The sequence below is a fragment of the Doryrhamphus excisus genome, chromosome 18 (genome assembly GCF_030265055.1).
Source record: "Doryrhamphus excisus isolate RoL2022-K1 chromosome 18, RoL_Dexc_1.0, whole genome shotgun sequence".
Classification (NCBI taxonomy): Eukaryota; Metazoa; Chordata; class Actinopteri; order Syngnathiformes; family Syngnathidae; genus Doryrhamphus; species Doryrhamphus excisus.
In genome coordinates this window covers 14008124-14023924 of record NC_080483.1, presented here as the reverse complement: position 1 = coordinate 14023924, position 15801 = coordinate 14008124, and positions in this window count along the sequence as shown.

Sequence of the window (15801 nt, the reverse complement as noted above, 5' to 3'; positions counted from 1 at the left end):
ACGTATCCAACGTACAACAACGTAACATTAAGGAGTTGGATAGGAGGACACAAATGTTAACAACACTAGCATAGCTATGTGAGCTACAATGCTAATATTATACTATACCTTTTAAAAGCATTATGGTGCTAGGTTAACAACACTAGAATAGCTATGTGAGCTACAATGCTAACATTTAGGTTAACAACACTAGCATAGCTATGTGAGCTACAATGCTAACATTATGCTTACCTTTTAAAAGCATTGTGATGCTAGGTTAATGACACTAGAATAGCTATGTGAGCTACAATGCTAACATTACACTTACCTTTTAAAAGCATTGTGATGCTAGGTTGACAACACTAGCATAGCTACGTGAGCTACAATGCTAACATTATAACATTATACTTACCTTTTAAAAGCATTATGATGCTGGGTTAACAACACTAGCATAGCTATGTGAGCCACAATGCTAACATTATACTTACCTTTTAAAAGCATTATGATGCTAGGTTAACAACACTAGCATAGCTACGTGAGCTACAATGCTAGCATTATACTATACCTTTTAAAAGCATTATGATGCTAGGTTAACAACACTAGCATAGCTATGTGAGCTACAATGCTAGCATTATACTATACTTTTTAAAAGCATCATGATGCTAGGTTAACAATACTAGCATAGCTACGTGAGCTACAATGTTAACATTTAGGTTAACAACACTAGCATAGCTACATGAGCTACAATGCTAACATTTAGGTTACCAACATTAGCATAGCTACATGAGCTACAATGCTAACATTATACTTACCTTTTAAAAGCATTGTGATGCTAGGTTGACAACACTTGCACATGAGCTACAATGCTAACATTTAGATTAACAACACTAGCATAGCTACATGAGCTACAATGCTAACATTATACTTACCTTTTAAAAGCATTATGATGCTAGGATACCAACACTAGCGTAGCTATGTGAGCTACAATGCTAACATTATACTTACCTTTTAAAAGCATTGTGATGCTGGGTTGACAACACTGGCATAGCTACGTGAGCTACAATGCTAACATTTATGTTAACAACATTACCATAGCTACATGAGCTACAATGCTAACATTATACTTACCTTTTAAAAGCATTGTGATGCTAGGTTGACAACACTAGCATAGCTACGTGAGCTTGGTGAATTGTACTTATTACGGAGAAGAAGGAGACAAATAGTTATTTATTTGTTAGTTAGTTATTATTATTTATTACTTAGTTATTAATGAGTTATTTGTCTTTTTGTGTGTGTTTAATACACAAATGTCTCACTTTAAAATAAGGTAGATAAAAATGCAGTACATAGTTACTGAAGAACTAATAAAGAATTCATGAAAAACTAATATATTATATGATTTATCCATACTACCAGCCCTCATACAGTAGACTTGATCACCAATGGCTGCCATACAGTATCTACTATGTACAATATGTAGTTATTGTACACTATGTGGGTGCAATAAGTAGTCCTCATACAATATGTATGTACAATAAGTAGTGCACACCACAGCAAAAACAAGAGAGGATGACTGAACATGCTGAGAAAACATGAATGCAGCACATGAATGAGACTTCCTCCATGATGTTGTTACAGTGTGTGTGTGTGTGTGTGTGTGTATGAATGAATGAATGAATGAATGGTGGCCGGGAGGCGTTCCACCGCGGAGGCAATTCCAGTTCTTATCAGGACCGAGTCACATGGTCTTGCAGCATTCCAGTCTGTCAAACTGCTTGGACGTTTTATTGACTTGATCACATGGTTGACTTCCTGTTCTTCAACACAGGTGTTTTGTTTTAATGAAGTGTAGCAGGATGACGACTGATGCTGACATCAGGGTGACGAAAGGTCATCATATTGGGAGAATATAAGTAAAAGTGGAATATTACGAGAATAATCATTTCATTTGTTCACATTAAAAGTCCTAATTTGATGACTTTGAATGTGTTTTCTCTGGGTACTCCGACTTTTTCCCACATTCCAATAATATGCATGTTAGGTTGATTGCTGACCACTTCAGGGTGTGTACGAATTTTGACATTCATGACTTTTTTTTTTGTTTTAATTCATCTAATTTGTTTACTTAGATGAATATTAAGGATGCTCCCATCAATCAACTACCGATATTAGCGAAAAAAGAACGGTTTTGATAGTAATAATTTTATATTTTTTACAGATAAAAAAAAATTGTTAGAGATTTTTTTTACAAAAAAAATATTTTTTACAAAAAAAAATATCTGACAAATTTCATACAATAGGGCAAAGGTAGGCTAATAAGCAAGCCAACAAGGGGGTCTTCAGCACCCCTAAAATGTTCTTAAGCCCCCCTAAATAATTATATATTTTTTATTGATTTTATTTTGATTTTTTATTGATTTTATTATTTTTTTTACAAAAAATCTCAGACAAATTTCATATAAAAGGGCAAAGGCAGGCTAATAAGCAAGCCAATATGGGGGTCTTCAGCCCCCCTAAAATGCTCTTAATCCCCCCTAAATAATTAGATATTTTTATTGATTTTATTTTGATTTTTTATTGATTTTATTTAGATTTTTTATTGATTTTATTTTATTTTTTTCAAAAAAATCTCTGACAAATTTCATAAAATAGGGCAAAAGCAGGCTAATAAGCAAGCCAATAAGGGGGTCTTCAGCCCCACTAAAATGTTCTTAAGCCCCCCCCTAAATAATTAGATATTTTTTATTGATTTTATTTTTATTTTTTATTGATTTTATTTTTATTTTTTATTGATTTTATTTTATTTTTTTTTTACAAAAAAAATCTCTAACAAATTTCATAAAATAGGGCAAAAGCAGGCTAATAAGCAAGCCAATATGGGGGTCTTCAGCCCCCCTAAAATATTCTTAAGCCCCTCTAAATAATTAGATATTTTTATTGATTTAATTATTTATTTTTTATTGATTTTATTGATTTATTTTTTAACAAAAAAAATCTCTGACAAATTTCATATAATAGGGCAAAAGCAGGCTAATACTAGCCTACTACTACTACTACTACTAGTAGTAGTAATAATCAGAAGAATAATAATGATGATAGTAATAATAATGATATAATAATGATTATGATATAATTGATCACTGTCCACTGGACAGAATGGTTGCAGAGCTTGAGCAGCGGTTTTGCAGTGTAGATTGTGTGTACTTGTGTACATTTAATGGTGGCCTACTACTGTGCATCTCCAGGGGGGCTAAGACCCCCCCACCACCACCCTTCTGTCCTCATAACTTAGTGACGCCCCTGAGTACGTATAAGATAATCATTATAGCAGGAAATAAGAAAAAAACTGCTCCATTGACTCACAGTGGACTTATTGTTCATTGAGTGATTTTCTATGCCGCTTATCCTGTTGACTGATTGTGTTAACTTTTATCCAATGACTCACAATGAAATGAAATAAAACATCCATGACGAAGCGCATCCGCTTTTTCCAGCCTTCCTGAAACTAAACCGCCGTGTTCCTCAATGAAAGCGGGAAAGTTAGTCACTGGGATATTTCATTACTCTGCCAGCTGAGCCGGTTCCAGTTCAAATCCCCCCGGTGTCTTTTTCCTGGCCAATGGCTGCATTCCTCGCCGCCCACATGACTCACATGTCATCCAATCAGAGAATGTTCCGGTCATTCCTGAATGCTGAGTCTCACCGTGTGTGTGTGTGTGATGTGGAATGTGTGGTTGCATGTGAGTAACTTCCGCCTATCAAACAATAATATCGTTTTTTTTTAGACTTCCTTTTGTGTGAGTCAATACTCTTCCTCTCAGTAGCCCCGCCCCTTTACTCGCTAATCAACACCTTTGTTCTTCTTCTTTTTTTTTAATCACTTCCATATACTGTAGCTCATCTAATTCTATCTATTCCAACATGGCGTCATTCCTTATTTATGAGCTCTCAATGATCAACAGCCAGTGTTCCTTTTTCACGTTGTGTCCTGAACGCAACATCACATAGTGATATGATGGCCCAGAGGCTGTGTGATAAGATCACTATTTATTAGACAGGTATATTTTTTTATGAGCTGCCTTGAGCGTCTCTTTTGGGTCGTTATCTGCCCCCCCCCCCCCCCCCCCAAAAAAAATCATGTTTTTGATGAAGTAGTTCTCCGAAAGTGTCAATCAAAAGTGAGCATTTTTACTTTTACTATGTAGGTCGTACGGGAGGGACGCCAACAGCTGGGAGCAAATTCCTGCACTGCTTTAACTTACTGGTTTCGGGGGAAGTGATGACCCCCACATGGTTAATGGGGGGGGGGGGGGGGGTAACGTAAAGTACCAGATGTTGTTTAAATGGGGGAAAAGGGAAAGTCATTTGGTTACTTCTGTTTACAGTATATAGTGTACTTCTATAAGCACACAACCACAATCTTATAAAAATACATTCATAATTCATAATCAAGTTGTCTCTCTTGGTTAGTGGCCATTTTGGATTATCAGAATCAGAATCGCCTTTATTGTTATTGTATTGCATACAACGAAATTTGAGTGCAACTCCATGGTGCATTTTGTAGAAAGTAAATATATAAAAAAAAAATGAGGAAAAATAATTAATTCATTCATTTTCTATCGCTTTTCCTCACAAGGGTCACGCAGGTGCTGGAGCCTATCCCAGCTGTCTTCTACACCCTGGACTGGTCGCCAGCTAGCCAATCACAGGGCACACATAGACAAACAACCATTCACACTCACATTCATACCTATGGACAATTTGGAGTTGCTAATTAACCTAGCATGTTTTTGGAATGTGGGAGGAAACCGGAGTACCCGGAGAAAACCCATCATGCAAACTCCACACAGAGATAGATGGCCAAGGGTGGAATTGAACTCAGGTCTCCGAACTGCGAGACCTGCGTGCTAACCACGTGTCCACCGTACAAGTAAAGGCATAAATTGGTCAGAAAATGTTACGAGTGTTCGAAAGTCGAGGCCCCTCACATGGGGCCGAGGGTGAAATCAAACTCTGGTCTCCGAGCTGTGTGGCATGAGTGCTAACCACTTGTCCACCGTGCAGGTAAAGGCATAAATTGGTCAGAAAATGTTACGAGTGTTCGAAAGTCGAGGCCCCACACATGGGGCCGAGGGTGGAATCGAACTCTGGTCTCCGAGCTGTGTGGCATGACCGCTAACCACTTGTTCTAGCAATTGCTAGTTTAATAAAATTATATCAAGGGTTTTTATTTTTGCAGAATTTTTGGCACCCCTTCCCATCCATCCATCTGTTTTCTATGCCGCTTATCATAACAAGGGTCACGGGGTATGATGGAGCCTATCCCAGCTAACTTTGGCCGTCGGCGCCACTGCACCCCTCCATATTTCTGCTAATTTGAGCCTGAGAAGAAACAACAAAACATGGGTCTTTACACCATATTGAGTTTTTTTTTGATGGCCCATAATAAGGTCAAAGGGCAAAAGTGTACCATTGTATATCAGTGGAACCAAGCCAGAAGATGAACTTATTGTGAAGCATTGTTTTTTTATTGCATTTTTTATAGTGTTTAAACAGAATTTGGACAATTTGGAGTCGCTAAATAACCTAGCATGTTTTTGGAATGTGGGAGGAATCCGGAGTAAATCGGAGAAAACCCACGCATACACAGGAAGAACATGTAAACTCCACACAGAGATGGCCAAGGGTGGAATTGAACCTTGCTGTGAGGTCTGCACGCTAACCACTCGAACGCCGTGCAGCCCCGGGCACGTTACTACATTCAAGTGATATGAGGATATTTCGGCTATGTTGTGAACACGAGGTTGGTGACCTCCAGAAAAGTGGTTATGCTAGCGGCTGCGTACCAGCTGCCTGCAACGCTAAGATATCTTATGTAACGTTGCACACTTACTCACTCGAGGAACACATGTGTGCCGAACGGCTGAGAGCTGCACAGCCTTCCAGGAAAAAAGTGTGCGTGTGCTTAGAAACACTCGGCACTTGTGGAGCAAGTGGGGCGTGTTTAGGCAAAAAAAAAAAAAAAATTCAAATGCTACTACAGTTTTTCCTCCAATGTTTCTTCCAACAACAATATATGATAATATTTTGTATATAATACAAAACAACAGCAGAAATGGCAGCATTTCACTTAAAAAGAAAGGACAGAAACTCCAACAGCAAAATAATAAAATAAAATAAAATAAAATAAAATAAAATAAAATAAAATAAAATAAAATAAAATAAAATAAAATAAAATAAAATAAAATAAAATAAAATAAAATAAAATAAAATAAAATAAAATAAAAGATTTCCACCATAGTGGAAAAAAATTCTATATAGGTTATTATCTATTTTTCTTCTTCATAAAGAAGAATGTCTTTTTTTTCCTACTTCATGTGATTGGGTTGCGTCCATGCACGGTGGCCAACTTTTCAGTCAGGAAAAGTAGCTGTTGGCTGTCCTAGAAGTTAGTTGACATCTGTGTATGATTTGCATATGACTTGCGTATGATTGCAGGCAAAAATATATATATAAACCCGTAGGAAAGACAAAAAAAGTGACTAAAAACACATTAATTTCCTTTATAATGATTGATTATTGGTTTCATTCATTTAAAATTGGCCATAATTTCATCAAAATATAGTCACTTTAATATTTTATATTGGATAGTACCTCTTAAAGTTCTCCCATCACAAGTGGTAATGATATTTGGGTATCTATCCGCCTAATACTACTCATAACTGATGATTTTGTGTTTATTCCGTTAACATGACTCAGTGTGGTTTGTGAGTAGCACCCTCTTCTGGTGAGTTTTGTAATAGCAACTGACTCATTCGGTCTTATACAAAACCCACCACACATTCATTGCAAATTTAAATTTTTTCGAGTTTTTTAAACAACACTTTTCACTTTTGTGGTCCGGGAGGTGAACAAAACCCACCACACATTCATCAGGGGTCCTGGCAGTGGGGCAATTTCTCCGGGTACTCCGGTTTTTCCTCCCACATTCCAAAAACATGCTAGGTTAATTAGCGACTCCAAATTGTCCATAGGTATGAATGTGAGTGTGAATGGTTGTTTGTCTATATGTGCCCTGTGATTGGCTGGCCACCAGTCCAGGGTGTACTCTCGCCCAAAGACAGCTGGGATAGGCTCCAGCACCCCCGCCACCCTCGTGAGGATAAGCGGTAAAAAAATGAATGAAAGATTGCTTTTTATGATGTTCTTCCTTTAGAAGATACGGACAAGTTGTTGCTCCGACCCACACAGGAAGTCTATTTTGTGTCTATTTTGTGTGTGTGTGTTGCCCAAATTCCATCAGATTTCTCAAGAGCTCTTCATTCAAATGTGCGGTTGCCAGAGGGTCAATATTTGCCTACTATTTGCATGTGTGGTTGCCATGAGGCAAGAACATTCCTGTCAGGACAACTCGGCTTATCTGCCGTCTCTTATCTGCTGCCAGGAGGTGTAGCGACCTTAACTGCTGGGGGAGGGAAGACGTTTCTGGTGGGGGAGGGGCAGGTCTTAACCTGTGCTCGCTCCTATCTCGACTGCTGCTAGCAAAAAAAACGTTAACATTAGTCAGTCAATGATGCAATTATTTAAAAAAATTTAAAAACAAACATAAAATAATTTAGTTTGGCCTCTTGTTTCACTTATTTTGAGCAAAATATGAAATACAGTACAAACACAGAGTGGTGCTTCTGTTTATCCAGTCATCCCTTGTTTATCGCGATTAATTAGTTCCAGACCCCAACCATGATAAGTCAATTTCTGCGAAGTAGGATTTCTTATTTATAAATGGAATATTTTGGCACATTTTTTTACATTGGAAAAATCTTGTGGCACACGCTAACCACTAGGGCTGTGTTAAATGATCATTTTTGTAATTGATTAATCTATAAAATATTTTTTTGATGCATCGATTAATCTCATGATTAATTTTTAAATAAATCAGATTTGATTTTGATTCGATTATGTAGCCATAATTTGACCTATATAGCATTCATTCATTCATTCATTTTCTACCGCTTATTCTCACAAGGGTCGCGGGGGTGCTGGATGGCTTTAATATTAGCAAACTAGCGAGCTAACTAGTTAGCATCCAATTGATTTGCTGTAGTCTAAACTTAAGAAAGGGTTTACAATGGAGCGGGAAGAAAAACAAAGAAGCCAAAAAGTTACCATTCCACACTGAATGTGAGGAGCACGCCACACAGAGACACAAACACATGATGTCTTGACTGTGAGTAATTTTACTATTTTACTATTTTTCACACTTGTGTGACAGTTCAGAATTGCCAAAAAGTTACCACTTCCACACTGAATGGGAGGAGATGTATTTTTTTTCCTTCTATCATGTTGGTCAAGTCATATCAAGCATCACCATGATTTGCATTCAAACTTTTTGTGCCATTCATGCCAAAACTTCCTTTAATTGTGCTGTTTTTGTTTATTTTTGATGTGATAGCAAACAAAAAAAAACTTTTGTCACTCATGGACTATTTAGAGTCATCAATTCACCTCGCATGCATTTTATTTTTTTTGGAATGTGGGAGGGAAGTGAAGCACGCCACACAGACACACAAACACATGATGGCCTGACTGTGAGTAATTTTACTTTATTTTAATTTTATTATACAGTATTTAACTTATTTTTCACACTCGTGTGACAGTTCAGAATTGCCAAAAAGTTACCACTTCCACATTGAATGGGAGGAGATGTATTTTTTTCCCTTCTATCATGTTGGTCAAGTCATATCAAGCATCACTATGATTTGCATCCAAACCTTTTTGTGCCATTTATGCCAAAACTTTCTTTAATTGAGCTGTTTTTGTTTATTTTTGTGGTGATAGCAAACAAAAAAAACCTTTTGTCACTCATGGACTATTTAGAGTCACCAATTCACCTCACATGCATTTTTTTGGAATGTGGGAAGGGAAGGGAAGCACACAGACACAAACACATGATGTCTTGACTGAGTAATTTTACTTTATTTTAATTTTATTATACAGTATTTAACTTATTTTTTACACTTGTGTGACAGTTCAGAATTGCCCGTACACTTAAAAAAAAAAAACTTTGATGATGCCTTAAATTGATGAATCTACTTTCTTAGGAGAAAAATTGTTGATGAAATGCAAACAACTTGGAAGTCGGAACAGAACAAGGAACAGATTCTATCAATTCTAAACTCAGATATCATAAATAAAGACAAGCTGGGATTTAATTCAAATTAATACACAGCCAATCAGATGCCGGGTTGTTGCTCAGCTCTCGATTTGATTGGCTGACACATAAACAAGAAAATGATGATTCATAAAAAAATAAGCTTACAGTTAAACAAAACAGGTGACATTTTATTGTAACGTTAAAAATGAGTATCGGCCACCTTTGGGGGGGATAAAATGAAAGTGTGTGTTGAGTCATCAATGTGTGTGTGTGTGTGTGTCTAACCAAACAGGAAGTATTTGCGCCCCCGCAGAGCGGTTAGCAGCAGAGTGCAAGTTGCCACATTGCTGCAACCGAAGCATCTGCCGCTAAATCCATTTATTGTTGTCTTTTATTTCCAGAAGGAAGGATTTTTTACGTCAACGCATTCAAACTGTTATAAATAAACAATAAAAGGAGCATCTGCAGCGATGCCTTCATGTTCTTTGTAACATATGTTCATTATTATTACCTCCACGATGGAGATTATTTAGCTATTATTTTCATGGATTTATTTTATAACGTTTAGGACTTAGCTCCACCCCCAAATAATGTAAATAGTAATCAGAGTCAAACTGTAAATGAAGTGTCTGGCCGATGTTTGAAGTTCCATTTAAGTGTAAAAAGAAGACAAGTCATATACTGACTTGATAAGGCGTAGGAAAACGTTGCAAAGCAAACGGCGTGACCATTGGTCAAAGACGTTGATTGTCACAGCTTCCTGTCTCACCTCCACAGCTGCTAGATGAAGGGACGCTAACGCCCACGTGTCGCTTAGCTCACAAACGTCCTCGTACTTCCTGCGCCGTGTGAAGATTGACAGTTTGGAATCATGGAGTCAAATCTCACACACACACACACACACACACACACACATCGGAAAACAAATCTTTAGCTGTCATTGGATTGTCCTTTGTCAACAGGTCTAAAAGGTCATGTGACCTTAATGTTGGACACATTAGTGGTGTTAGCCATCTTAAATGATTAGTAGTGATGGGTGTAGTGATCATACCAAAATATCAATACCACTGATACCAATGTGTCATATTACTATATTTTGACATTTTCTGAGAAATTTCCAGTTTAAAACACAGACACACCTTTATTTTGTAGTACTTCTTGTTGTCATCTGTTCTGTTTTTGGCTACATTTACGCACCTGATGCTCATTTGAGTTTTGATCAGTGTTGTTCATTCATTTTCTACCGCTTATCCTCACGAGGGTCGCGTGGGGTGCTGGAGCCTATCCCAGCTGTCTTCTACACCCTGGACAGGTGGCCAGCCAATCACAGGGCACATATAGACAAACAACCATTCACACTCACATTCATACCTATGGACAATTTGGAGTCGCTAATTAACCTAGCATGTTTTTGGAATGTGGGAGGAAATCGGAGTACCCGGAGAAAACCCACGCATGCACGGGGAGAACATGCAAACTCCACACAGAGATGGCCGAGGGTGGGATTGAACTCGGGTCTCCTAGCTGTGAGGTCTGCGCGCTAACCACTCGACCGCCATGCAGCCCAAAGACAAAACAAAGAAGCCAAAAACGTACCACTTCCACACGCAATAGGAGGAGAACTTCTTTTCACTCTATCATGTTGGACATGCTGGAGCCTATCCCAGCCGTCTTCGGGCGAGAGGGCGGGGTACACCCTGGACTGGTGGCCAGCCAATCACAGGGCACATATAGACAAACAACCATTCACACTCACATTCATACCTATGGACAATTTGGAGTCGCCAATTAACCTAGCATGTTTTTGGAATGTGGGAGGAAACCGGAGTGCCCGGAGAAAAACGGGGAGAACATGCAAACTCCGAGGGTGGAATTGAACTCGGGTCTCCTAGCTGTGAGGTCTGCGCGCTAACCACTCAACCATCGTGCAGCCTGGGCATGTTACTTTAAAAAAGTAATTAGTTATAGTTGCTAGTTACAAAAAAGTACTAACTGAGTTACTCCACTACAAAAGTAACTAGTTACAAAAGTAACTATTATGCTTGCCATGCATTTGATTGACTCCTTCTAGGGAGCCACGTAAAATGATCAAAACAGTCCCTTTTCAAAAGTCCCAAAAAGATGTATCATATCTGAACTATTTTGTAGATTATTAATCTTATGAGCGTTGTGATGTTTATTAATATGAGTTTGGTCAAAATTGTGAAGATGTAAGTATAATTGCTGTGGAAAAATTAGATTTATTTGCCCACTTTGTTCTTCTTTCTGTTCTGGGTTCCCTTATTTCTTCCCTCTTTGTTTTCATCTCCTCCACATGGAACTCCAAGCCGCTTCTTCTTAGCTCCTGATTGGCCGAGCTCCCTCACAGGCTATTGGCCGGGAGGCCAACATTTGAACACGTCCCCTCACGTGCAGCAGCAGCAGCAGGCTTACTGTACATGTAAATGTGCTGTACATGTACACTGTAGTGTGTGTGTTTTTCCTGGAAGTCAAGAGTTGAGGAGTACTCCCACTGACTGACAGCTGTTTTACATTCAGTCTGCTCGCAACCGCATCGCATTTATTCCAACTGCCAACACCTCGCCAAGAGCGTATTTAGCCGACGGCTCTTTGCGATATTTTATGGTACTTTCTTTTTAAATCCATACATTGTCCCCGCTCCGCTTCCAAACCCACGGCAATGAAATATAATATGAAGTCAATGAGAATACATTGGCAGGTTGTCAACGGTGCTATTTTAGCACAAAAAAAACAACAGCGGCAACCTTGGTCACACTTTGTGATGCTTCTGTTCCTCAAAATAGCTAAAGATAATATTTATGTACAAGTATAAACCATACATAAATCTAAAAACGTGATAACCATGGAGGAAGGCATGGAAATGTCTTATTTATTATAACTCTAGACAGTATTTATATACGTATATACAATTATATGTACCGTATTTTCCGGACTATAAGTCACACTTTTTTTCATAGGTTGGCTGTTCCTGCAACTTATACTCCAGAGCGACTTATAAATGAAAAAAGTGTTTATGTTAAATAAACACTGGACACCTTTTCTGTTCATGTTTATTTTTTGTGTAGCTGAATAACCATTGTGTACAGTTTAAAAAATACATACAAAAAAAATACAAAAATACATAGAAAATCCAGAAAATACGGTTTACGGTCAAGTAGTTTGAAAAATAAATTACCCGCAAAAAATGCAACTTATACTCCAGTGCGACTTATGTATGTTTTTTTTCTACATAATTGTGCATTTCTGGCATGGAAAATATGTTAAAATAAAATACATACAAAAAAATACATACAGAAAAATACAAAAATAGATAGAAAACCCAGAAAAAACGGTTTACGGTCAAGTAGTTTGGAAAATAAATTACCCTCAAAAAATGTGACTTACACTCCAGTGCGACTTATGTATGTTTTTTTTTTGACCTAATTATGCATTTCTGGCATAGAAAATATGTAAAAATAAAATACATACAAAAAAAATACAAAAATACATAGAAAATCCAGTTTAAAGAAATACATACAAAAAAATACAAAAATACATAGAAAATCCAGAAAATACGGTTTACGGTCAAGTAGTTTGGAAAATAAATTACTTGCAAAAAATGCAACTTATACTCCAGTACAAAAATACATAGAAAATCCAGAAAATACGGTCTAAAAAATACATTAAAAACAATACAAAAATACATACAAAATCCAGAAAATACGCTCTACAGTACTAGCTAAAAGCCTATAAGTGTACTGTCACATTTTAGAGTTTGACCAAAGGTTTCGAGAAGCGTACTCCATTTAAGACAAAAAACAAAACCTAGAGCTCAGCTAGCATCTAATGTCCCCGTGTGAAAAAGAGATTGCCCCCTAAACCAAATAACTGGTTGCCCCACCCCACCCCTTAGCAGTAACAATAACTTGCAAGAAGTACCATAGAGCACTGTGGAGTAATTTCGGCCCCACTCGTCTTTGCATAATTGTTGTAATGAAGCTTTTCCAGGAAGGGTGAAATAGGCTTATGGCAAGTTGACCTTTGACCCTTCTATGATGTCCATATCTGTGACATTTAGTCTGAGGAGAGAAGCATGAATAGAAAAAAAGGGGAAAGCTATTGTTACGGCTTCTTACTCGGACCCCTAAACACCCGCCCTCAGTGCCAGCCCCTCTCCACCTCTGCTGTCAGGTCCATTGTCCCCCCAAAATAATGGAGTCTGTTTGATCATGGGTCACAGTGCTGATTACCAGGACACTTTCAAGGTTCACCCCAAAAAAAAACAGCCTGGACATAAATGAAGTTCCTCACAGCAGTTTGGACCCCCATATATTATACAGGCTTTAAAACCCCACCCCCCCTCCACCCCTCCTCTTTTCTATAGTAGCCCAGCACACTTTGGTTATGGGTGCCAGTGGGATGCATTCCAGGACAATATGGCCGCTTCTTGGAAAAAAACATAAAGAACTGGATTGAATCCTGTGTGGCCCCCACATGGCCAAAACACGTTTTATCACAGAAATCCATCTGTCCACGTTTGTTCTGAGGCTCTTGTTTCAAGGGAAGAATCAACGCCGGCAGATGCTCTCACGTTCCTGATTGATAGCTGCTGCATCTGCTCATCTGGATTCCTTCTGATTTCAGATGACGGTGTTGACGTGATGTAGTCATGCAGGGGGGGGGGTCTTTTTAAACCTTCTAACCAAGTGGATGGATGTAGACAAACAACCATTCACACTCACATTCATACCTATGGACAATTTGGGGTCGCCAATTAACCTAGCATGTTTTTGGAATGTGGGAGGAAACCGGAGTATCCGGAAAAAACTTCACACTGAGATGTCCTGGGGGGGAATTGAACCTGGGTCTCCTAGCTGCGAGGTCTGTGCGCTAACCACTCGAACACCGTGCAGCCCACTGCATAACATTCATTCATTTCTACCGCTTATACTCACTGGAGTTACGAGGGTGCTGGAGTCTATCCCAGCTGTCTTCATGGGAGAGGACCCTGGACTGGTGGCCAGCCAATCACAGGGCACATATAGACAAACAACCATTCACACTCACATTCATACCTATGGACAATTTGGGGTCGCTAATTAACCTAGCATGTTTTGGAATATGGGAGGAAACTGGAGTATCCGGAAAAAACTTCACACAGAGATGTCCTGGGGTGGAATTGAACCTGGGTCTCCTAGTTGTGAGGTCTGCGCGCTAACCACTCGACCACCGTGCAGCCCTCTACAGAATATTCATTCATTCATTTTCTACCGCTTATCCTCACGAGGATCGCGGGGGCCAGCCAATCACAGGGCACATATAGACAAACAACCATTCACACTCACATTCATACCTATGGACAATTTGGGGTCGCTAATTAACCTAGCATGTTTTTGGAATGTGGGAGGAAACCGGAGTACCCGGAAAAAAATTCACACAGCGATGTCCTGGGGTGGAATTGAACCTGGGTCTCCTAGCTGTGAGGTCTGTGCGCTAACCACTCGTCCACCATGCAGCCCCCTACATAACATTCATTCATTCATTCATTCGCGGGGGTGCTGGAGCCTATCCCAGCTGTCTTCGTGCGAGAGGCGGGGTACACCCTGGACTGGTGGCTAGCCAATCACAGGGCACATATAGACAAACAACCATTCACACTCACATTCATACCTATGGACAATTCGCTAATTAACCTAGCATGTTTTTGAAATGTGGGAGGAAACCGGAATACCCGGAGAAAACCCACGCATGCACGGGGAGAACATGCAAACTCCACACAGAGATGTCCCAGGGTGGAATTGAACCCTGGTCTCCTAGCTCTGAAGTCTGCGCGCTAACCACTCATCCCCTACATAACATAATATACCGTAATATAACCTCAGGAGTTCCACAGAGATCCATGCTACGACCTCTGTCCATCACTCCACAGCTTAAAACTGGACACTGAACCCCCTTCATTCTATTTGAGAGCCTCCGGGTTTGAGCTTTAACATCTGGTGTGAAGTGACGTCAGGTCAGGATGCTGTCCCTCAGCACCTTCAAAACGCCCTACCAGTGACCAGTTAATGTGGAAAAGCCTAAAACTCTTGGACTCTAACCTTTACTTAAATTTGGAAACTCAGGTTTTAGACGGGGACGGGGACGGGGACAGGACAGACCGGATGAATTTACAACCTTTATGGGAGCTCAGGTGTGCTTTGTGGGGGCTCGGATGTCATTGGTTGCTAGACTTTAAACGGTGCATGGAGGCGTTCCCGAAGTGACTTAAATGAGGGGCGCCCTGAGGGACATTCGCCAATAGGTGGGGGGGCTGGGGGGAGGGGGTGGGGGGCGGACAAACCAGCTGATCCGGTTGAAGGCATGGGGGTTGGGGGCAATAAACGGGTCCTGCTTCAGGTCAGCTGATACCTTTTGACATGGCGACGGGTCTTAGCTAACATTCCGTTAGCTTGCCGTTAATATGATCTTCAACACAAAACCCCTCAGAGATGTCCACTGGAAGACCTTCTTGTCTTCTCATTGTTGGTCCTCAAGATCATTTTTGGACTCATCAGCTAAGACGAGAGCAGAACCAGTCGACAAATGGCGACAAACGCAGTTTTTTAAGGATCCGCTAAGACTTCCACTGAAGTAAGAGTGGAATTTCTCCACCAACACGGAAAATTCCG